This window comes from Phascolarctos cinereus, unplaced genomic scaffold (genome assembly GCF_003287225.1).
Source record: "Phascolarctos cinereus isolate Bilbo 61053 unplaced genomic scaffold, phaCin_HiC Scaffold_4;HRSCAF=312, whole genome shotgun sequence".
Taxonomy (NCBI): domain Eukaryota; kingdom Metazoa; phylum Chordata; class Mammalia; order Diprotodontia; family Phascolarctidae; genus Phascolarctos; species Phascolarctos cinereus.
The window spans coordinates 433,357,173-433,383,625 of NW_027555847.1; the positions used below are offsets into that span (position 1 = coordinate 433,357,173).

The window sequence follows — 26,453 nt, forward strand, 5'->3', positions numbered from 1 at the left end:
TTTGCCTACACTTCCTTTTGAAAATGAGGAATTTGAACATCAGAGTGTTTAAAGAATGTGACTAAATCATTCATGGTAGAGCTGGGATTTAGACTTACATCTTCTGCCTTCAAATCCAGTGTTTTGTGTGTTTTTCCCCCTCTGTATCACATTGCTTCCCAAAGTAAGGTGAGACACAAGTCAATAGGTAGTCTCTGAATCTTCAAGCCTTGGCACCAGGACAAGTTAGGTTAATTAGACCAGGAGCAAGGAACGGGTATGCCACTGTCATCCTATTGATTACTGGCAGTCTTTTCTCCAGTACAAGCTTCCATAACCTCAGTCATCTGTGAGAATGTATAGCATGAAATATTACAGGATCCAAATATCATGACATACCATAATGTTAAAATTGTTATTATTTCTTTTTTAAAATTATTTTTATTTCTAACTTAGAAATCTGAGAATAACAGCAAGGCAATCAATATCATTTAATATTTTGATGTATTTATGTATTTAGTCATTTTGAAATAGTTATTCCTCTGAAATAGATTTTGCATCATTGTTACATCTTCAAAAAAGCACTTTTTTTATGACAAGACAGAGCATCATCTCAAGGAAGGCATTTTGGTTATGTAACTTTGCCTCAGAATGATTTAGTGAAATAGCTGTGTGCTCTACAAAGCCTGCCAGCAAGTGAATGGTTCTTCTTCCTTTCCCAGTACCAGCAGCTTTATGATTCAAAATCACAAGCACAGCATTTTTATCTTATTTTACTTTTTGGACTGATGCTATGAAGGCATTATCTAAACTCAAATGGATAACTTCTCTGCATTCTGGAACTTTTCTGAGGTAGAAGCAAAAATCTGGTATTCTGAATGTTAGTGTAGTCAAACTTTGCTTGGAATGAAAGTGCTGTTGTGAAAAAAAAGAAAAAAGAAAAATGAACACAGGTGACTAAAAGGCTGTGCTAGCAGAGGTATGTGCCCTGAAAAATGGGGAGATGACAATGAAATTGGAACACTTCTTTTTTTCTGACTTCATTGTAGGATTTTCCTTATGATTTTCTCATTCATTTTCATGCAGATTCTGAAGCCAATGTTTCTAGGGCCATACTCCAAGTTTGAATTAAGGTTCTTGGCAATATCTTTACTTCTGTTTCAATGAATTAGGTACATACATAATATAAAACCTCCACAGTTATGAGGCTCATTGAAGGCATCCTATATGGAATATAGCAATGACTTTGCATGCTGAGAAAAGAGCTGACAGTGGCCGTGAAATAAGTAAGTATGGGGTTATGGAAAGAACCTAGGAGATAATTGAGGTAGTAGCAGAGTGGGTAAAAGTGCTGGCAGGTTGTCAGCAGTTAGGTTTGCCATGGCACAGGGACAGATGTCTCAGTTTTTCATGTCCATAATATTATTAGTTTCCTCATTGGTGATCAGTTTTTTTAACTGCCTCACCACAGGCTAAAAATCACATTAGACTAATATGTCAAAATTTATTATTGACAATATGGATATGCATTTCCTGTGACTGGAATTTTGTACCTTATCCTTTCCCAGAAACTTGAAACTGAATTAATTATTACTAAGTGTTTTATGAATGAATGATTATAAATTTCTGGGGCCCTGGTGAACCCAAGGCCATAAGGCAAGGAAGATAAATGGGCACCATGCCACATACCAAAAAGAATACTGTCTCAGACAGAAAAATAACATGAGACAAAACATCATGATATGTTTAGCCCTCATCTACTTGACACTTCACTCCTTGGTTTTCAATCATTACTATTGTACTGCATCCCTCGTGAAGCCTCTAGGTCTTGGAATTGTTTAATTTGTGAACCTGGCTTGACCTGGTTTGGAATTCTATTTTCTCCTCTGACTTAAGTCTTGAACCCTCATTTCACCCAATTTAACATATAATCATTTTTCATTCCTTTAAGTAATGCTTAGTACACAGACAATCTTGCACCTTTTTAGGGAGGTTGCTTAAGGGAGTTCCTAGATCAGCCAACCAAGTTGGAGAATTTGGGACTTTTCAGTGTCTCCCAATATAAATGTACTCTAAACATGTCCAAGAGGATCAATTCCACCGATAGGGGGTTAATACCAGAATAAATTTGTTGGCTGTAACTGCTGAGGGATCGTCTGGTTTGGGTGCAGCCATATCTTTTTTTTTAACTTTTCTGTCATTTCACCTTGTCTTTTCAGTCCCAAGATCTTAAAAGGAGAGCTACATAGGAAAAGTTTCATTTATAGAGATTCCACCTCCACTCTCAGGAGCTATTACTGACATATTCTGGATGAGGGAAGACTTGCTGGAAATTTGAGTTTCTGATTCAAGGCTTGAAGAGGGAGAGAATTAACTTCTCAATCATGTAGCAAGAGAAGAAACATTTCTGCAAGGTGAGAGTTGCTGACAGTTGTCTCTGTATCCCTGCAAGACTGAGAGTCTCAGAATTCAGTATATCCAGAGAAAGCAGTTTACTGGGCAGAAGTAGCCTCCATGTTTGCCTCACAAGTATCCCCTAGTTTGAAAATTCTGGACATTGACCTGACAAAAAATAATAATGCCCTAAGTAGTGTGACTCATAGAGAAAAATCAGGATTATGAATGGAAGTGTTGGTGCTGGGGGTACAGCAACAAAGGGCTCAGACCATGACATGAGAGAACATTTCAGATGGTGAGGCTTTGGTGGAAAGAGAGGGTGCCCTTTAGAGTAGCAACAAGTTCATTTCCCTTTTGGGAAAGCACAAGCTTTCAGAATAGTATCTTAATTATTAGTGTCTACAAAGGAATCAGTAGAGTAAAAGATTAATTCATTAAAATATGCAGTATTCTCTTTCTGAAAGTTCAAAGTATAGGACTGACTGTATAACTCCAGAGTGCTTTCCTATTTCTTCTAAAGACAAATATAAACTCTGTTATTTAAAGCTCTTAATCCTTCAGACACAATTTACCTTTCTAGTTGTAATACAGAGACTTCCTTCTACAGACATCACATGCATGCACACACACACACACATACACACACACCCAAAATGTCCTAAATTTCCTCTTGCTACATATCTTCTCCCATATGTGCATACTGACCACACCTATTCCCCACTTCTGATATCTGGAATTCATTCCCACCTTATATTCCACCTTTCAGAAACCATGATTTATCTTAGCGATCAACTCAAACATTGAGACTTTCTACTTGAAGCCTTTCCTTATCCTCTTAGCTACTAGTGCTATCTCCTCCAAATATACTATATTGACTTTATATCTATCTATATGTAGCATGAAGCACAAAGCTTTCCCTGTAAATATAGATGTACCTTAATTGAGCAACACACTACTTAAATAAAATTTATTTTACTTTGAAAACTAATGCAATAATAATGCTTTGTGAGGCCTATTCATTGTTCTGTACATTTATTTCCTGGGATGTTTTTCAAGGTAATTTAGTTTCTAGAACTCATGCTTCCAAAAATTTTCTAACTTAAAGAAAAACATTTACTATTGCAACCCTGTAAATTGTGCTTTGAATAAATTTAGACTACTGAAATAATTCTGAGTGAAAATAGTCTATATGTTTACATATATATGAGTGTGTATATTTTAATATATGTTTTAAAAATCAAAGATTTTCTTATCATATAAAACAAAAACATTATTTTCTTCTAGATAATAGATATGTATGTTACTTCCTGAAATGTTCATACCTTTCACTTCAGAAGATAATTATTGTATCACATAAACAATCTATTTGGCATATATTGCCCCCTTTACTTGAGGTTTCTTAATATAAGGAGACAAAAAAAATAAAAAATCCAGCACCAAACCTTTTGCTTAATGCTGGTTCAGTATATCATAGCTTCCTTTAACAATATGATAACACAGTACTAACTTGGAAACTGGGATTTGCAGAAAGAACAGATTTTTAAATATTATTTGCATGCTGTTTGTTAGGGTGACTAGTTGTGTTTTTCTCGGGGGGAGGGGATTGTTTGTATAATAGACAACAATATTAGCCAAAAAATACTGGAACACTGGACCAAAATAAATTTTAAAATATACATATACACAATAATAACATGTTGGGCACACTGAGCCTATGTAATTTATTTACTGAAAATTATATTGGTTTCATAATAAATATGAGTCCATGGAAACCTATAACAATGCTTTTAAAAAAATTATACTGCAGATGGTCTTTGGTTCCTGAAGGATTTGCTAGTAGACACAAACTCTAGAAGATTCTACCACACTCAGTGGCTTTGAGAATAGTCTTGACAAATTAATTATATCTGCTACCTAAGGATCAGCAAAAAGTCCCACCACCATTTGTCTAGGCCATGAAGTAATAGGTTCTTTGGCCATGGTCAGGCATAAAACAAGGAGAATAAAATGTGTCTGTTAGTTCTTTTAACTGTTCTTCATTCAAAGTTACAGTGCTGTGGGAATGAAAAGCTTTTAATAGAAATGAAATTTCAGATAACTATTAAAAATAATGATTGGCAGGTGTATCCAAGAGAGTGGAGTAACAAGAAAAAGTAGAGAAGAGCTCTCACCTATAACTCCTCCAAGTAGATATCCAAAACACAACAAGCTCTTTTGTTATTGTTGTTAATTTTTTTAATTTTTTTGTAATTTATTTTGATTTCTCAAGAATCAGTTCCTTAAGCTTTTGAATTTTAAATAATTCTCCCTCTCCCTTCTCCCCTCCCTCCCCAAGATGGTATGCAATCTGATGTAGGTTATACATATAACTCCTATTAAATATATTTTCACAATAGTGGTGTTCTAAGGAAGAATTAGAACTAATAGGAGGAACCACCAGAAAGAGGAAACAAACAAAACAGAAGGAAAAAAAATGGCAAATAATATGCTTCAATTTGCATTCAAACTCCATGGCCTGCCGTGGCCATGTTAAAAAAAAATGTTTCAAACTTTACTGAGTCTATGACTTTGCTATCAGGAATTAGACAGCATGTTTCATTATGAAGCTTCTGGCTATTCTTTGTGTTGAACAGACCTCCTGAATTTCTGACAATTGTTTATTTTTATTACATTGCTGTCACTGTATCATTATTCTCCTGTTTCTATTCACTTCATTTTTCATTAGTAATAAAAGTCTTCATAGTAGTCTCATCCTAAGCAAAACTTATCACTGCACTGCTGTGAACACTTCTAGTTCTTGACCTAGGTTTGCATATGACACAGAGTTTCAGTAGAATGCTGCTAGATTCAGGTACTATCAGTTATCTATAAATTTTTTTGGTTCAGAGTGGTAGAACTACAGGCTTGCCTTTGAATTTCTGCTCTGGTTATTTAGCAGGCTTCAGATTTGAATTTAGGCTAGAATTAAGATTCTGTTTGGCTCCCAGCATCACTGGTACACAGAGAATGCTTTTTATGAACTTGCTTTTTTTTAAAAAATACACAACCTAGGGCCTGGGACCTCTCTTCATTCTGGAATGCCACCCCTAGGCATAGTCAGTCTGACCTAGACCTGCAGCCTAGAACTGGGGATTGAGTAGAGCCATCAGTTGCTACCTGCATCCTGCACAATGTCAGTCCATTTTGTGTGGATCTTTGACTTCATGCTCTAGTGAACAGCCTTGATCCTCTTTCTGTCTCAGTTTTATAATGTTCCTTTCACAATTCCTAGCTAGACTCTTTCCCCAGCACCTATAGACCTTTCTGTGTGTCTTACTATAGTGATCTGGGTAAGAAAATAAACAGATCATTACTTTTTTTCTTAGATGTTCTGAACAGGAACTATATGAATGCAACTACAAAACACTTTTCACACAAATAAAGTCAGATCTAAATAACTAGAAAAACATCAGTTGCTTATGGGTAGATCGAGCTAATATAAAAAGAAAATGACAATTCTACCTAAGGTAATTTGCTTATTCAGTGCCATACCAATCAAACTATCAAAAAATTCTTTCATGGAGTTAGAAAAAATAATAACAAGATTCATTTGGAATAAGAAAAAGTCCAGAATATCAACAGAAATAATGAAAGGAAATACAAAGGAAGGTGGCCTAGCCATTCCAGATCTTAAATTGTGTTATAAAGCAGCAGTCATCAAAACTACTTGGTACTAAAAAACAAAAACAAAAACAAAAAAACCCAACTACTTGGTACTAAGAAATAGAGTTGCAGATCAGTGGAATAGGTTACGTATGCAAGACACAGCAGTCAATGACTATAGTAATCTGCTATTTGATAAACCCAAAGACCCTAGCTTCTGGGATAAGAACTCACTATTACAGTGAAGGGGAAGCTGGGAGTGTGGGCATTAAGCATCATTCGAACCTTACTCTCATCAGTATTGGCTCAAAGAGAGAATAATATGCAGAATCAGTTGAATATAAAAATCCATCTTACCAGACAGGGAAGTAGGAGGGGAGGAGATCAAGTAAGGGGTTGACAGAAGGGTGGGCAGATAAGGGAGGTGATAGAAGTAAAACACTGGTGAGGAGGGAAGGGTGAAAGGAGAGAAAGAGCAAACAGGAGGAAGAATATGATGGAGAGAAATATACAGTAATCATAACTGTTAATGTAAATTGGAAAAACTGTCAAAAAGAAAAGAAGCAGATACCAGAATGAATAAAAAACCAGAATTTTCTAATATGTTGTTAACAAGAGATGCATTTGAAACAGAGAGATAGACAGAATCTGTTATGCTTCTACTGAAGTTAAAAAAAGTGGAGGTAGCAATCCTGATCTCAGACAAAGTAAAAGTAAAAATAGACCTAATTAAAAGAGATAAAGAAGGAAACTACATCTTGCTAAAGGGGACCATAGAAAATTAAGCAATTTCTATATTAAATAAATAAGCACCAAATGTCACAGCATCCAAATTCTTAAAGGAGAAGTTAAAAGAGTTATAGGAAGCAATAGACAGAAAAACTGCACTAGTGTGGGACTTCAACTGTCCCTTCTCAGGACTTGATAAATTTAACCAAAAAATAACAAGAAAGAAACTAAGGAAATAAAGAGAATATTGGAAAAGTTAGATATGACAGACATTTGAAGAAAACTGAGTGGAAACAGAAAGGAACATACCTTTTTCTCAGCAGCATATGGCACCTACACAAAAATTGAGCATAAAAACCTAAAAATACAATGTAAAAAGGCAGACATATTAAGTGCATTCTTTTTGGACCATAATGCAATAAAAATTACATTCAACATAGGGCAATGGAAATATAGATTAAAAATAACTTGAAACTAAATAATCTAATTCTAAAAAGAAATAAGTGGGTCAAAGAACAAATCATAGAAACAATAATTTAATGAAAGAGAATGACAACAATGAGACAAAATTTATGGGATTCTGCAAAAGCAATACTTAGGGGAAATTCCATTTCTCTAAACTGTTATGTCAATCAAATTGAAAAAGAACAGATCAATGAATTGAGCATGCAACTTAAAAAAAAACTAGATAAAGAACAAATTAAAAATTCCAATTTGAAGACCAAATTGGAAATCTAAAAATCAAAGGTAGGATTAATAAGATTTAAAGTTAAAAATAATAATAAAAAAAAGCACTGAACAAATACATTTAGGAGCTGGTCTTATAGGGGAAAAAAAGAGCAAAATAAATAAATCACTGGTAAATTTGATTAAAAAAAATAAAACCAAATACACAATTTCAAAAACAAAAAAGGTGAAATCACCACCAGTGAAGAGGAAATTAATCATTAGGAAATATTTAGTACAATTATATGCCACAAAATCTGACAATCTCAGCAAAATCAATGAATATTCATGAAAATATAAATTAACTAGGTTAACATATAAGGAAATATAAATGCCAAAATAACCCTATTTTAGAAAAAGAATTTGAACAAGCCATTAATGAACTTCCTAGGGGAAAAAAAAATCAATCCCCAGGGCCAGATGAGTTCCTGACAGAAATCTACCAAGCATTTAAAGAACAATACCAATACTATATAAAATATTTGGGAAAATAAGTGAAGAAGGAACTCTACCAAACTCCTTTTATTACACAAATGTGGTACTGATACCTAAACTAGGAAGAGCCAAAACATAGAAAGAAAATAATAGACAAATTTGCCTAATGAATATTGATGCAAAAAAGTTAACAAAATTCTAGCAAGGAAATTACAGTAATGTATCTCAAGGATTATACACTATGACCAGGTGGGATTTGTACTTACAATGAAGGGTTGGTTCAATATTAGGAAAACTATTGACATAATTGACCATACTGATAATAAAACCAACAGAAATCATATGATTATCTCAATAGCTGCTGTAAAAGCTTTTGGCAAAATATAGCACCCATTCCTATTTAAAAAAGTAGAGAGTATAGGAATAAAGGGTGCATTTCTTAAAATTATAAGCAGTATCTATCTAAAATCATCAGTGAGCATTATCTGTGATAGAGATAAAATAGAAGCCTTCCAAACATGAACAGTAAAGAAGCATGGATGTCAATTATCATCACTATTATTCAATATAATGCTAAAAATGTTAGATACAGCAATGAGAAGAAAAATAAATTAGAGGAATTAGAATAATCAATGAGGAAACAAAATGATCACTCTTTGCAGATAGTATGATAGTATACTTAGAGAACCCTAGAGTATCAACTAAAAAAATTACTTGAAATAATTAACAACTATAGCAAAGTTGCAGGGTATAAGATAAATCTACATAAATCATCAGCATTTCTTTATATGAACAATAAAATCCAATATCAAGAGACAGAAAGAGAAATCCCATTTAAAATAACTGTAAACAATATGAAATACTTAGAAGTTAACCTGCCAAGACAAATCCAGGAACTATATGAACACAATTACAAAACATGTTCCACACAAATAAAGTAAAATATAAACATTTGGGGAAAAAATATCAATTGCTTATGGGTAGTCCAAACTAATATAATAAACAAGAAAATTCTGCCTGAACTAATTTACTTATTTCTTGCCAATCAAATTATTGAAAACTATTTTATATAGCTAGAAAAAATAACAAAATTCATCTGGAAAAACACAAGGTCAAGAATACCAAGGGAAGTAATGAAAAAAAAATAAAAAGGAAGGTGGCATAGGAATACCACATATCAAACTATATTATAAAGAAGTAATCATCAAAACTATCTGGTGCTGACTAAGAAATAGAATTGTGAATCAGTGGAAAAGATTTGGTGCATAAGATACAATAGTCAATGATCCCAGTAACCTAATGACCCCAGCTTTTGAGATAAGAACTCACTATTTGACAAAAACTTCTGGGAAAACTCTCTCCGTCTCTCTCTCTCTCTCTCTCTCTCTCTCTCTCTCTCTCTCTCTCTCTCTCTCTGTCTCTCTCTCTGTCTCTCTGTCTCTCTCTCTGTCTCTCTCTCTCTCTCTCTCATATATATATATATATATATATATATATATAAACACACACACAAATATATATATATATATATATATATATATACATACATACACACTTACATGTATGTATATATACATATTACTTTAGCCACCTTTGGAAATTATAGCTTGAAGGAAAATCACAAACGTGCATTTGTTGAGAGAGTATCCTCCACAGGGGAATCACTAAAAGATTCCCAAACTTATCTGGTCTACCACTCCCTTTTTAAAAAATATTCATTACGTCCCTGAGGTTAGGTTAGGTTAACTGTTATTTTTATTCAATTCCCCCTCACTTACATCTGAGGCTATTACCATCCCCCTGAATCATTCCAGGACCCCCCAGGGCTATTATTGCCCACTTTGGGAACCTATGCATAGGTCTAATCTCTATCTATGTCCTTTACATTTAATTATATACCAATTCAGTATTGTTCAAAAATAGGATATTAAATTGTTCACATTGCAGGATTTAGTTAGATGTCATTACTCTTATTTACATATCACAGTATAATCTATACTATCTGTAGTTATTACCTACTAGATGCTATTTTTTGTCACCTCCAAAATCAATACATCTTTAGAAAACCTTATTTATTAATAAGAACTAGTTTAGAAAATAGAGTAAGTGGGGCAGCTAGGTGACACAATGGATAGAGCTCCAGACTGGTGTCAGGAGGATCTGAGTTCAAATACTGCCTCACACACTTGACACTACTTGTGTGACCCTGGGCAAGTCATTTAACCATGACTGCCTCTCTAAAAAGCAAAACAAACAAACAAAAAGAAAGTAGAATCAGGAAGACTCATCTTCCTCAGTTCAAGTCTGGCCTCAGACATGTACTAGCTATGTGACCCTGGGCAAGTCAGTTTCCTCATTTGCAAAATGAAATGGCAAACTACTCTAGTATCTTTGCCAAGAAAACCCCAAGTGGGGTCACAAAGAGTTGGATACTACTGAAAAACTACTGAACAACAACAATGTGGATCTTACAGTGTATGGTGTAAGAAAATATACTTACACAGATAGCTATTAAAAAAATAAGGTTAAGTTTACGGGAGAGGTAAATAGCTCCATTAATTTCCTTGTCAGTTTCTCCCAGTAGCTCTTAATTTTGATTGTAACAATGCACATATATATACACATATATATTATATATACACACACACATATATATATACACACACATATATGCACACACACACACACACACACACACACACATATATATATGTATATATATATGGAGAGGCTTTAAACATGGGAAGATAAGTAAGCAATATACTTGCGTATCTAGCAAAAATAGCTTATGTGACTTATAAATCATATTATAACTTACAAATATCTTTAAATATAACATATCATTTGATCCTAACAAAAAAAAATTAGAAGCTAATATTATCCCTACTTTGTCTATCAGCCACTGAGGACCAGAGAGATTGAGTGATAAGTGTCTGAGGACTGATTTGAACCCAGGTCTTCGTGATTATAATTTAAGTGCTCCATGGTACTCTTCCCCAGTAGTCCCTGACTCCATACTCTAGATGAAATTTTCCCATTTGGAAATGAATAGGTCATTTTGTCTTATTTACATTAGACATCTATTGCTACTCCATGAGAGATAAACAACATGGTAAGAAAAAGATAGAAGCAACGTATAGAATACAGAAATGATTTAAACCTTTTTGTGTCATGAGTCCCTTGTAAATCTGGTAAAGCTTATGAGAACATTCCCAGAAAAAAAAGAGTTTTTAAATGCATAAAAGAAAATACCTAAGAAATCCATCATATCAAAATATTAAAAACAAAACAATTTTCTAGACCCTGTTTAAGAATTGCTTATTTAGGCAAAATTGACCCTTGGTAGAGAAAGCATCTTGTTCCATCTGGGAAAATGGGGAAAGGGCATGAGTAGGAAGACTTTGCTGTAATGCAATGTGAGCTCTAGCTTTGCATCTAACTCTGTGTTATACCTACAGCAGGACATGGAGCAGTGCTCATAATGCTTTTCATTACTCCTTATTTTCTAGGTTAATGATATATTGAAAGAGCTAATGATATAAAAAATTTAAGTATCTCACACAGTGTTCATGAAGTAGGCAGTATATTTTACTTTTTTCTTACATATTTTCCCTGTGGGTGGCTTCAGAATTATGTTGCTTTGTTGTTTCTTAGAATAATTGGAGGTAGGAGAAGTGAAAAAGCCTCATCTCTCAAAGGAAGGTTGTAGTTGTAAATGTAGTCATACTCTCCCTCAGGAATGCCTGCAGGGGGGATGAGAGGTGACAGAAAGAAAGACAAAAATGTCAGCACAGATCTAAACCTGCCAGGCCTCTTCTCTTTTATACATATGATAAGAAAGCAAAATGAAGAAGGAAGACTCAGATACTACAAGTTGAGAGAGAGAGAGAGAGAGAGAGAGAGAGAGAGAGAGAGAGACAGAGACAGAGACAGAGACAGAGACAGAGACAGAGAAGTTGTATAGGGCTCATTTTCTTAATAAGCATCAAGTTTATCTGACCTAAATTTTATGAGTCATTTCTCCCAATATAATTTACAGAAGCAAAACATAATGGTGTAACATAGTTATAATGTAGCATGATAAAAAATGAATCCTCTGTCTGATAATTATGGCATTCATTTAAATAACAAGAAAAGGAGACATGCCCCTTTTCTTTGCAATCTCAGCATATATTTTCTTTCCATTACTCTCAATGAACTAAATTGGGCTGTCAAATGTGAGCTATACATGTTACTATAATACACCAAATGCCCCAATGGATCTGTAATTGAATCAATGTGGGAATTATCTCCAATGACACACATAGATACTCATTCATCCCTATGAGTCCTGCATGATTCTTGTCTATTTTTGCCCATAAGTTCACCACAAAGACAAAAGTGGGGAAGGTCTATCTAATGTCATGAGGGCCTTCTTCCCATTTTCTTGACATCATCATATTACAAATAGGACATTTTAGCTGCACTTAGAGAACCCTCAGCTTTTCCATATGACTGGCCCATATTCTTTCTTTAATCTTTAGCTATTTTGTGTGATATTCTTTACAAAACTTCTTTGTAATTTCTAGAGATTGATGTAGTAAAACTGGTCATGTTCACAATGTATCTCTCCACTGCTCTTTGCAGGGGAGAAGGTATTCAACTTGAATTGTTTTGAGATTATATTATTCCGTGATTCACTGAGAAGTTATATAACTTCACTGAGGAAAAAATATTGGTATGAAAAAAGTTCTGTATTTATTTAATGGAGAGATTTGGAGTAATGGGATCCTAAGAACTTAGACACAAAACTGGAAGAAAGCTTAGAAGCTTCCTAGTTTAAGTCTTTCATTTTCTATTTGAGGAAACTGAAGCCCAGGGAGAATAAATGACCTGTTTAATGTAGGAAACATCAGAGGTAGGATGTGAACCCAGATACTCTAACTCTAGAGCTATGATTTTTTCCACTATACTAGCTATTAAAATGCTTAACTTTTTAAAGCTAATATAACCCATTTTTCTAGTACTTTCTAATATGATTGTTGTGGTTATTGTTATGATTATTCTTCTTGCTGTTATAGTTAACAAGACCATGAATTTCTATATTACTTTTAACTTTTAAAAGTGTTTCCATACCTTTGATATCATTTCATCTTGTAAAAACTAATTTTCATTAAATATCAACATATGTTTTATATATATATACATATACACATATATACATATATACATACATACATATATATATATATATATATTTCATTATACAAGGACAGAAAAATGGTCATATATAAAACTGAACTTTTATAACATGAAGGATTTTTATAAGAAAATATTAAATTTAATGCAGTATCAAAACTGTTCCATTTCTCTTTATCCCTTCTTAAGTTCCCTCTGCTTTCTTCTATGTATTTTTAATAGTTCATTGACATTCTTTTGTTTTTGTTCATTTTTTTAAAACTTTTTTAGCACTGCTCATCAACTTTCCTTCATCCAATTAGAAGGCTTCTCTTCTAACAATAACAATAGTAAAGCAAAACAAATCAACACATTGGTAGTATCTGCAAATGTATGCCACATTCTGCAACCTGTGATTCATCATCTTTCTGCCAAGAGGAAAAAAGCATGTCTCCTTATCAGCCTGCTAAAGTCACAACTGGTCATTGCATTGATCAGAAATCTTAAATCTTTCTAAGTTGTCCTTATTTTATTTTATTCATTACACAAATTGTTGTCCTTGTTCTCACTATACTTTTTATGAATTCATGCACACCATCTTCGCAGCTTTCTCTTTATCTGCCATAGTCATCATTCCTTTCAGCATAATATGTTTTTTCATGATCATGATAACTTGGTAAAATCAAAACGCAAGTAATACTAGGCCCATTTGAGAAATGAGAAAAATAAGACAGTAAGTAGTTTGGGAGCAGACAGCACTATTGTTTCCCAAACTTGTGATCTTTCAGTCAGTCACATGATTTTAAGTTTCCTCAAAATAGAAATTGAATGAATATTCTTAGTGATATTCCCAGAATCTGAAATACATAATTTCAAAGACCAAGCTTATAATATTTTCTTTAAGCCATCTAGGTTTCTTTTTTTCTTTCTCCCTCCTACCCCTACCCCACACTCATTCACTAGAAAATAAACAGCAAATATTTTGACATAATTTTTATTTGAAAGTATGAATTATTTTTATACAAAACACACATGCTTTTAAAAATGCAATAGATGAACAGAGATACTTAAGTCCATGGAATATGACTCACTACATAATGTGTGATGGTAGTATTCAGTTTCTAAGTGTTAATTTTCAGTTTTCCATTGATTCACAAAAGATGAAAATATAATGACAAAGAAAGATTTTTCAAATGAAACACAGAAGTCACTTGTACTCTAAAAGGGTATCTTTTCAGTGAAACGTTTCCTATTACATATAACAGTGTCATTGCAGTGAAAACTCTAGTGTCATATAAATGACTATCATAAGGAATTATTTATAACTAGGTGTTCTTTGTTTGTTTTCAGATTGGCAACTCAGAACTAATATTCATGCTGGAAACTTGCCAAATTGACAAAGTGTTATGAAGTTTAGGGGTTCAGGGGTGCTGATACCCCAAAATCATTATACGTTGGTACTGCCCAAAAGAATTCAACCCAAGCCTTCTTTCATCCAAAGACAAGGTTTACCAAAGATCTTCCATATTAGCCAGACTTTTGAAGAATCTGAGAGTCTGTAAGGTATTGATTAGATTCTAAGTATCAGAGCAGTCACTAGATTTTAGGAATCTGAGAACCTTGATGGAGACAAAATAGACCTTATATACAGAAAGACTGTAGGAGGGATCTAGGATTGGCCAAGTAGTTTGAGGTGATGGGCGGAGGGGTCTAAGCAGATCTGGATGGGAGTGGCCAGTAAGTTGAGGTGAACAGAACTCCTGGGCCCTGGACAATGGAGCCTAACTAGGATTAAGTGTGGAAAATGGCTGGGGGCCACCATTAAGGTTTCTTTATCATTATCAATGTTATTGTCTTCTTCTTGGTACCCAAAGTACATCACTTCATATATTTTCTTCATTTTTTTTCTCCTTCATCCACCATACACATAAATAGCCCTTATCAATTTTTCCTATATTACCGTATCTTAATAATTTTCCAAGCTTTAACATTAACCTGTTACTTTAATATCTGGACTCTTGTCATAACGGCTACCTCAACCTCTCCAAATATATAATAACTTCTACCTATGGCAATAGCTACTCCATATCATTGTTAGATCATTCTAGTAACTCAGAATGTACATCCAGGTTGTATCAGTGTATTTTTCCTAACAACTTTGTTTTTGTTTTTTGTTTTTTTAGCAATTTCAATAGCCATTAGATGCATTGGCCAGTCATACCTGAGTGGGACCACAATTCATTCTAGCACTCTTACTTACACCAACTAAAAATTTTCTCATATTGCTAAACCATTTATATATTCCTTCCATACCTCAAAAAAACTCACAAAAATAATAAAACTTTTACACATTTTTAATCAATAGAAGAGAGTGTAGTATGGCTTTTCTTTCAAGTGCTAACTCCTATGTCTACCCTCAAGCTTTGAAAATTTCTCAAGAACCAATTCCCAGGCAAGAAGGGTTACTGAAATGTCATGGCATATGGACTAGGTAGAACTGAAGGATGGTAAAGAGCTTTTCCTAGAACCAACGTCCAAATAAATTTTTCTATGTCCAGCTGAGAAAGTATAATTTTATATTTAATTATGTTTTATAAATCACATTTCTATCCTAAAAATTTTAATTGTTTCTTTGCTTAAATACAACAAGCAAACAAAAAAGCTCAGCTGTCAGATATGGGCTAAAGCTTAACTTCCAAGTAGGTATTGGCATTTTCCAAGCAAATAATATACTCTAGCTTCTTTAAAATGAATATCTTAGACAAAAAAACTGAGTCCTATGGAAAATTTTTCCATGATACTTTAAGAATCCAGTTAGATGATCCATCCTAAAGGAATATCTGCCTAGATTAAATGTTCATTCAGTCATCTCACCCCTTCTAAATAACAAGCAGAACTGTCATGGGAAATATATTGTATGTGATCCATTTGGCATTTGACCATTTGTCAGAGATTATTAAATGATATGCCCTTCCAAAGGACTGTAGACAGACTTAACTATGCCTTCCTCACAAATCTGGGTTCAATTTTCTACTTAAAAAGAAAACCCAGAGGATTACAAAATATTTCAATATAAGACCAGTAGATTATGCTGAAAGGAAAAAGACAGAAAGACTTTTATGCCTTATGGAAAATGAATTCAATAAATTATTAAGTTTTCTCATTGGTCTCCATGAAAGAAACTTAATTTATGAAGAGCTGATTTCTGAAAGAAAACTCAATTCCAATGTGTATCCCAAGAAGACAGCACTTGTCTTAATGATGATGTGTTTAACATATTAACACATAGTACCAGGGGCTTAGATTTCCTGCTGATGGCCCTCTATGTGTCACTTAGTAGTCTCAGGAGATACTCATCTTGAAAATGTAGGAGATAAAGACAAGTAACAGGTCCAAAGACAGACACTTCTTTGTTATGGTTTTAACAGAAGACATATACTAGATACATTGACACAGGACTGGAAACATAAAGCACACCTCTTTTGTACTGAGCACATAAAATAAAAACAACAGAAATGTCAGCAAGAAGATGAACATCCATGCCTTCATTACACATTTGCCAAAGGGTGCCATATTAAAACATTTAATGTAAAGCCATAGGGTTTATTAAAAAAAATAATCAGAGGGTATACTTTTCTGGCATAAATGAATATAAATGAAATTAACTTGTCTGAGCAGTAGGAAATTCAATTTATGGTAGAAACTGTCAGTCCAATCTCATCACTCTCTCCAATGAGGATATCAATCACAATCTTTTCCATGCTTTCAGTGCTGCTTTTCTTACCTCCAGCTGCTTGTGCTTTTGCACAGAGGTTATGTTAGCTAAAATTCATAGCTTCTTTATTCTCTGCTTTATCCTTTAGAACCTACCACAGTTCCAGCATGAGCTATAAAGAAAAAAGAAATTATTCTGCTCATAATAATTAGATAATAAATAGTTGTGTGATAATAAACTGGGTTGTTTTCCTCATACATCAGAACTTTCTCATCTTTAAATAGAGCTTTGTTTAAGAACAGGAATACCAAACAGAAGCAATAGTCTATTTTTATTTGCTACAATAGGAAAAAAGGGGAAAATCTATTTCAGTATGTATCTTATTTAGACAATTTGTCATAGTCATCCCTTTCTAGAAATGATCTTTCTGTCACACAAGGTTGCTATTTTCCATGATATGTCATGAAAATCTTCAAAAGAATGATAAAAAAATGCTATGTGATGCTTTGGGAAAAAATAAATACCGCACCAGTAAAAGTCCATTAGAGTTGGTCCAAATGCACTCAGGATCCACTGTGATTCTCACAGAGTCCAGAAATCTTCCCTTCTTAATATAACCAAGTTCTGTAGAACCAGCTTGTTTTTGGTACCACAATCATTGAAGAACCGTGAATCTTTTTACTTGCCTTTATTTATCTATTTGAGAGTACCATATAAAGAAAAGAACATGGATTTGTCATTGGAGGAGAAGGAGAAGGAGGAAGATTAATAGCTGTTTCCAGAGTATGTGGTATAACCAGATTGAAAAAAAATCTACATATATACTTTTGTAACAAGCAAACATTTCACAGAGCAACAGGAAAGTATGATAATATGTACACATCAATACAGTTGTCCAATATAAATGAAAGTGTTTAACCTCTGAACAGAGCCTCTACATAATTGGCCCTTCATGGATGATATCTACATGAGCTTAGAAAGCAATATGTTGATAAAGAAATATTGAACAAATGATTAAGTTATATGGATTTTTTATGGAAACAGAAAGTTTTGTGATAACTATTCATGATCAAGTGGAAACTATGCAATGCATCACTTTAGGATGTAAAAAGCAAACATCTACTGACTACCTAACAAGACGTGTCATGAATCTGAGATTTACCTTTCAGAAGCTTGCTATTATTTGTGACCTGACATATGACCTACCTTAACTGATGCAAAAAAATCTGAAGATTAGTCTTCTTAACTCAAGTCTCTGCCCACTCTAATCTATCTTCCCTTCAGCTGTCAAATTGATCTCTCTAAAATGCAAGTCTGACTGTAACACCTTCCCCCATTCATTAAGCTCCAGTGGATTCCTATTACATCCAGGCTAAAATTTAAATTATCTACTTGCTTTTAAAGCCCATGGTAAGTTAGTTTCTATCTACCTTTATAAGCTTCATATAGTTTATTTCTTTCTACATATTCTATGATACAGTGACTTTGGAATCATTGCTGTTTCTCATGCAAAACACTCCAATTGCTTACTCAGATAATTTACATGCTCTTTCTCCTAATTTCTGCTCCTAGTTTCCCTGGCTTCTTCTAAGACTCAGTTAAATTCTCACCTTCTGAAAGAAGTCTCTCCTAGTCCTCTTTATTCTTAATGCCTTCCCTCTGAGACTACCAGCAATTAATGCTTATCCTATATATTGTTTGTACGTACTATTTTTTGCATGGAGTTGTGCCTCCTAGATAGTGAAAGCTTTGAAAGCAGGAACTGGTTGTGTTTATTTTTCTTTCTTTAAATCCTCAGCATGTATCACTATACTTAGAATGTAGCAGATGCTTAATAAATACTAGTTAAATGACTTATAACTAATAATTTCATCCAAAAAAAAGTTTTTGCCAATTAAATCACAAAATGATTAAATTTAAGAGAATAATAGCAGGATAGCAATTTGTGCTAGAATCATTTCCTTTTTTATTAATTAATTTATTTTTAGGTTTCAACATCACTTCCATATGCTTTTGAGTTTTAAATTTTATCCCTCTCCCTCCATACTTCCCTCCCCAAGACTACATACAGTCAGACATAGGCTCTACATATTAATTCTTATTAAATATATTTTCGTAATGCTCATGTTGTAAAGAAGAATTTGAACCAACAGGAGGAACTTCAAATAAGAAGAGACAAAACAAAACAGAAGGAAAAAAAATAGCAAATAGTATGCTTCAATCCGCATTCAAACTCCATAGTTCTTTCTCTGGATGTGGATAGTATTTTCCATCATGAGACTTTTGGAGATGTCTTAGATCCTTGCATTGCTGAGAAGAGCTAAGTCTGTCAAAGTTAGTCATCATATGATATGTCTGTACAATGTTCTCCTGGTTCTGCTCACTGCACTCAGCACCAGACCATACAAGTCTTTCCAGGTTTTTCTGAAGTCTGCCCACTCATCGTTCCTTACAGTACAATAGTATTCCATTACATTCATATAGTACAACTTGCTCAGCCATTCCCCAGTTGATGGGGAATATCCAATTCTTTGCCACTACAAAAAGAGCTGCTATAAATATTTTTGTACATGTGAGTCCTTTTCCCATTTTTATGATCATTTTGAGATACATCTCTAGAAAGGACATATCCCTAGAAGAGCTATTGCTGGGTCAAAGGGTATACACATTTTTACAGCCCTTTGGACATAGTTCCAAATTGCTTTCCAGAAATGGCTGGATCATTTCACAACTCCACCAACAATGCATTAGTATACCAATTTTCCCATATCTTCTCCAACAGTTATCATTTTCCTGTGTTGTCATGTTAGCCAATCTGATAGGTGTGAGGTGGTACCTCAGAGTCATTTTGATTTGCATTTCTCTAGTAATAGTGATTTAGAGAATTTTTTCATATGACTACAGAGATGTTTCACTGCTGGAGGATGTCTCTTAGCCAGGAGCTTTACTTCCTGGAGTTGTGATTCCAAAAGTTTTGCTGAGGCACAAGGAGACTTGGCTGCTAGAGAACATTGTGGCACATGGTGGTTTTCTGAGCTGGTGTCCACTGGTTCCACTGCCTGTTCTGAGTCACTTTGGTGTCCTGGTGTTGGTGTTTGCCTTGGCCAGCAGCCTATGGTTCAGCATCTGCCCCTGGTATGCTGAGGTAGGGCTTTCTGCCAGCTTGCAGGGATGCCTCCAGTTCTGTACTGCTCCCCCTCTGGGAGAGAGAGGAGCCTTTGCCATTAATCTCCCAAGCTTCCTGGGCTACAAGATTGTTACACTCCTTTCTGCTGGTTCAGCTGTTCCAGGGTTTTTCCAGGGGTGATATTTTCTGGGCTTTCAGAGGTCAATAAGGGAGGTTGAGAGCAACTTATTTCTTACTCCACCATCTTGTCTCCTGGAAGCAGAACTGCTGCAACTTACTTCCTATTCAATGATAGGATCATTTCTTTCTAAACTTCATAGAATGGTGTAAGATGAATGATTTGTTCAAAACAACAATGAGCACTTCAATCAAAACAATTACAACAACAACAACAACGATAGTAGCAGGAAAGTCAATTACCCCAGGACCATAATTTTTATCAAGGTGCCATTGAAAAAATAAGGTATGAATAAAATGGATTAGTAGTGCTAGTACTACTAATAGTGCTAGTAGAAGAGCTAGTAGTATAGTCATACTTGTTGGCAATAATAATAATAATAATTATAGTGTAAAAAGCAATCATTCACAATTTTATGGCACTTTGATATTTAGTACTTTAAAAACACATTATTCAACTTGATTCTCACAGTAAAGATATGAGGCAATTACTGAAAGCAAGTATTATTATTTACATTTTTTCCAATTTGAGAAACTGAGTATCTCAGGGGTTAAGTAACCTGCTCAAGGTCACACAAGTAGAAAATGGCAGAATCAGAAATCTGATTGGAAACCAATACATTTTATTTATCCAATGACTATCTATTTCCACAAAAACAAATTAATTCTAGTTTAAAATTTATATTTGCATAGAGAAAGATTTAAACTGTGAGATATAAAAACAAGAGACTGTTGTAGGTGAAGGTTGCACCTCCACCTCAAGATCAACAATAGGTGTTTTCTTGCTTTATTTTCATCATTGTTGCAGTTATTCCTAAAGTATATATTCCTTGAACTCAAGGACCATCCTATTCATATTTTTTACTCCCAAATCTCCTAGCACAATATACCAAAGAGTAGATTATTACTAAATATTTGAAATTAATTGTTATTTTGTGTCACAGTCATGTGAAACATAAAAGGATTGTGGAGTCCTTAAGTGATATCATCAGAGCAAAAAGTTTGTGAACAACAATTGCATGCTAAATGTGTTAACTCAGCTAAATGGATGGTGTAAAATTTGAGTCAATGATAAACATCTATTAGATGATTAATATATTCTAGGATCAACTTAATTAACATGTACCTAATGAGATAAGCTCTATAGTCCTTGACCTCAAGGAGTTTATATTGTAATGGGAGGGACCTAGAAACTACTAAGTAATAAATCTACATAACTGGAAATGGAGATATATCTGTCTCTGTATATACTCACCTACCTAGGTACCTATCTGCTATAAAGGATGTATCTATGTATCTATTTATATACAGACATCATTCATGTATATATGTATGCATGTGTGTATATACATCTATGTTTATTTATATACACATATACAAATATGTATATATGCATATATACATATACACATGTATATTTATACACAGAGATATGTTTAAGAGTGGCCAAATAAAAACAACTATTTTTTAAAAAATAAATAAAATCTTAAAATTAAAGATTAATATCTATAACTGATATTCCATAATGATCTACTTATAATTATATTACTTTATGTAATTTTTATAATTTTAGCCAAGTGAATCCATAATGATATCATGTTGCCTTAGCCAACATCAGCCAATGTGGTTTCTTTCATTATGAACTTCTTTATTCTATTCATTACAACACATTTAATCTGAATTGAAAGTCAACTATTTTTGTCATTTTTTAAGTTTAATTTTAGAAAAAAACTGATACATTTTATACCAGATCTTTCTTGGCATGTATTTCTTTCCCCCTTATGACCCTTCCTTTCAATAACAAAAAATTGGTAAGCAAAATGTATTGAAATATAGACTCAATAGTATTTGTAACATTTTTCAGCTATAGTGTTTTCTTGAGAAAAAAGTCCTATTTTCTCTCTAGATTCAATATTTGTCATATTTTAATAACTTTTAGTGGCAATTATTCATTCCAGAGTCAACACAGTAAATCCTTTAGGGTCATTAAGTAACACATCTTCATTCAGCCATAATTAAACATAAATTTATCTATATTATATAAGCTAACTTGATAGAGTAAAATGCATGAGCTTAAAAAGTAATCTTCCACTTATTATTGGATAATTGGCAGATTAAAAATGGATTCTGCCTTATCTTCTCAGATTTAAGTGGTATAAATTGGTGAGTTTTACTGATTATCTTTGATCAGACTTATTATAAAAGCAATATTTAATTTTCACAATATAAATGTAATATGAATTTTAAATGTTATTTCTCCCCTTTCTACCTTCTCTGAATAGTAAAATAAATATTTCAGTAATAGTGTTTCAGTGACGCATGAGCTACACTGTCATAAATGTACTGATATTCCATTTGATTATTTCCAAGTAATACTTGAATATTAAAATAGTTTTAAAAGTGAAGCTTTTAGAGTAAGTCTTACAATTTTGCTCAGGAATCAATTCAATTGCTTACTTTGAAAGCTTATATACATATGTACATACATTTTTGTTGTCATTCATTTAATATTTGTATTGACATTTTTTCATACCAAATTTTATTTTTATATAATCACTGAAGACATTAATCTTATGGTTTTACTAGTTTTCAAAAGAATTAAGCTATAATTTTATTATTAAGTATTACTAAGTATACAAAATTGTAGCATAGTATTAATCCAAAATATTAATGTTGAGCAAGTGATTGGTTTTATTATATTTAGTCATAACCTATATCACTAAATTTTTAAAAGGCAAATTAGAAACAGCATCACTACTCTCACATGCAGAAATCATGATTTACCATTCCTTTCTAACTAAAAGATATGGTTGTTTCCCATTTACCTTTTAAATTTGTGTGTGTGTGTGTGTGTGTGTGTGTATGTGTGTGTGCATGTGTGTTTAGGAGGCTTAATCAAAGTGGGGTTTCATCAGGGTAGGAATGCCTTTGAATGTACTTTAGTAACTTCTCTTTAACTTACTGGTTTAAACAGATAAGAGGTCACTTACCCCTACTCACACAGCTAACATATGAAACAGGTAACTTAAAAGTGATTTTTTAAAAATTCAAAGCCATTCCTCTACTATGCTAGACTGTTTCTCATTTACTAATCAGATGTGTAAATAACAACATAGTCAAACTAACAAAACATAAAACTGATGGAGAGTTATGATTGGTTATTTGTATATTCTGTTCCACACAGTAGAGGCACAGCTAAACTGTGCTACTTGAATGTCTATATATTCAGATATAATTTACATAAACTAAAGGAGGTTTTCTCATGTTAAGGAGATATAAATTGCTATAGAACTAATCTTTTCTCAAAAGTAAATAATCACCCCTTTGTTTCTATAAATCAAGACATTCATTTAATTTATTTTTCTTAGAGCAGTTTTTTCTATGTGTTGGATAAGACCCATATATTATTAAATTTTTAATTAATTCTTGTTGCTTTATTCTAAGTATACATTACTAGAACTTTTTTTGAATTTTAATGTAGTTTACATATTTTATGATGATGTTCTAACTTACATGTTATTTTCAAAAAGAAAGTGTGTAATTGTATCTTTTAGACTGAATATAACCTAGCCTTTCAAAAATTTTGAATATGACAAATATCTGGATAGATGGAAAAGTACAATATGCTCTATATTTCCAACCAAAATTATTTGACATATGAATTTTCTAAAAGATTTGAATCATTTAATTAGTACATATTTAGCATGATCACCAATATACAATGATGAAATGGGTCTGAATACTACCAAATATTTTATTAATGTTATAAATTCCAAAATTCATGATATTATTAAATGTCTCTCATAGCTATTAAGTAAACTGAGTTAGACTCATTTCAACACTAACAAAAGGATATAATCAGTAAGAGAACTTGAACATTGACATTTTAATTATTGATCCTCTAATTACCAGAGTTTTTTTCATCCATCTTGTCCCTATCTTTTAAAAGACATTGTTCCTTTTATGCCATGCCACCTACAAAGATATCCTAAACATCATAGAATAATCTGGTCCCTCAGAATTTTTCCTTTTTATCCTCAGTCACCAGTTACTATTGATGAGGCTCAGCAACTCTTCATTCTAGTTCAGAACCAGTTGTGTAACTCAAGGTAAAAGAGTTTGTCATTTAAGATTACATTTTCATTTTTCAGAATGAAAAATGAAGTTATCTTTTAGTTATCTTATATATAATGTGGAAACAAGGTATGGAAAGCACAATTTCAAGCAGTTTTTATTCATCCAGAAAGGAAGTAAAAATAAATATACAACAACATCAAAACATTCCTACAGTGGAAAAAAAACCCAACTATAATTTCAATCAAAAAATAGAGGAACATTTCCTCTTAGTCTTACTGGACATACCTATCAGAGGAATCCTCATTTTATTTAATTGTTCATCTCTCTGTCTCTCTCTGTCTCTTTCTCTCACACACACACACACACACACACACCCATACACAAAGATTTCTACAACTCCAGAATTAAGTAACAACATAGATTAATCTTTATGTGAATATATATTAGTAGCTCTTTTACTAATTACTGAATTAAACCTAGTTAAACTTTTACATTAAAAAAAATTTTTTTCTAGAGAAATAAAAATTTCTTCCAGTACAAAAGTGCTCAGGAGAGGTGATATCAGATGTGTAGAAAACAAGTCAAATTGAAAATAATGTTAACTGTGGTAGCACTGAAGATGTTGAATGGTTTCCTCTATTTATGAAATCGAAGATTTCACCCTCATTTATGAAACAAACACATATGCCAGTGTTTTGGCACCAGTTATGATCAATCACTATAGTTATAAAACTTCATTCTTATGTATTTCTATGTGTGTGTCTCTGTGTATGTGCATGTGTGTGTGTGCGAGATACAGATCTTTCACATCTACAAGAGCAAAGCTAATAACTATCAGTGAAGTTCCTCTTCAATGAGTTTTCTAACTTTCTAGGCCCTTTTCTACAATGTGGAGGTATGTATCTTATCACACTGCTGATCTTCAGAAATTTGAAGAGTTAATGTAGCCCTTCTCTGGGTTTTAAACCAAATGGTGATCATACTATATTTAAATCTTCTAAATTTCCCTAATCATAATGGAAGCCTACTTTTTTATATTTATCAATAATTTATTAATATTTCCATATTTGTCAACATCCTCTGTGAATTTCCTCTTTTTGCCTATGGCCATGGGAACATGGATTCTCATGGTCTAACTATAAGAGCCTGTGTTCTGACAAACCATGTTGGAAAAATTATCTAGTACAGGCCACTGAGAGATTCTGCATGCAGCCCTAAAATAAATCTTGATTATTTTGGGGAGGGTCCACACAAGAAAGTTGACCACCCCCTAAAGACTTTCTTTGTCAGAATCAACATATGAGATTGTTTACTGCAGAATGACTGTGATCTCCATATGTTGAGAAATGAACCAAACTGAACTGAAAAATGAACTGAAAGAAAAATCTCTCAAGGTATACTATAGTAAGATTAATTAATATTCATTATATGATAAATAGTCATTCTGTCAATAGGCATGTCATGGCCTCCATGGTTCTGTTTCATCATCTGTAAAATGAGAAAATTTGATTTGATGGCCTTTAAGGGTCCATCCATCTATAAGTCTGTGATATTATGATCCTAGATTCATTCATGAGTAACATTGTAAACATTTTGATATAACATGTTTAGGTGAATTCATTCTAATTTCAATTGAGTTCAACTAAAAAGAATTCAGCTGTGGATCTACTATGTTCCTAACTTTATTCTAAATGCTATGGGGAATTTAAAAAGAAGTATAAATATGTACTTTATTAGAGACAAAAATACACAACTGAAGTATTAAATATAAGAGAGTCTTTGATCAAATACAAAAATGTAATTGATATTGGAGACACAGAATCTCAGCTATGTAATTCCATAAAGTCTTAATAGCTTTCTTTTAGATCACAGTAATTACTGAGAACTTCATCATCATCATCATCTTCAAAAATCCTAGTCATTCATTTGCATAATTATAAAATTAACATAAAGAAAAAATAGTAAATTCACTTTTTGTAAGGGCCTTCATTTTTTCAAACCATCTCCATTGAAGAATTCTTGGCCTTACAACCAATTAGATAGACAAATCTTGTAGCATGTTAAAACATAAAACTCTTGTGCTCTAAATGCTTCTTGGAGGAATTATTTCTGTCAAGTAATTCAGAGTATATTACTGAGAGAAGTATAACTCCCTATCAGTAACATTTACTAAATGAATGAAAGTCTTTAAACCCAAGAAATTAAGTGCTTAGCTTCTATGATCAAAACTCTTGTAAAAGGTTCACATCTTCATATGCTCCAATGAAGTTATAAACATATAAGAGCCTTTAC

General features: G+C 33.0%; 1 pseudogene; it reads left to right on the top strand.

Annotated features, from left to right (window-relative positions):
* The first annotated feature begins 1,219 nt into the window (after positions 1-1,219).
* Positions 1,220-26,453, top strand: part of LOC110217954 (2-amino-3-ketobutyrate coenzyme A ligase, mitochondrial pseudogene) — a 33,429-nt pseudogene continuing 8,195 nt past the window's right edge.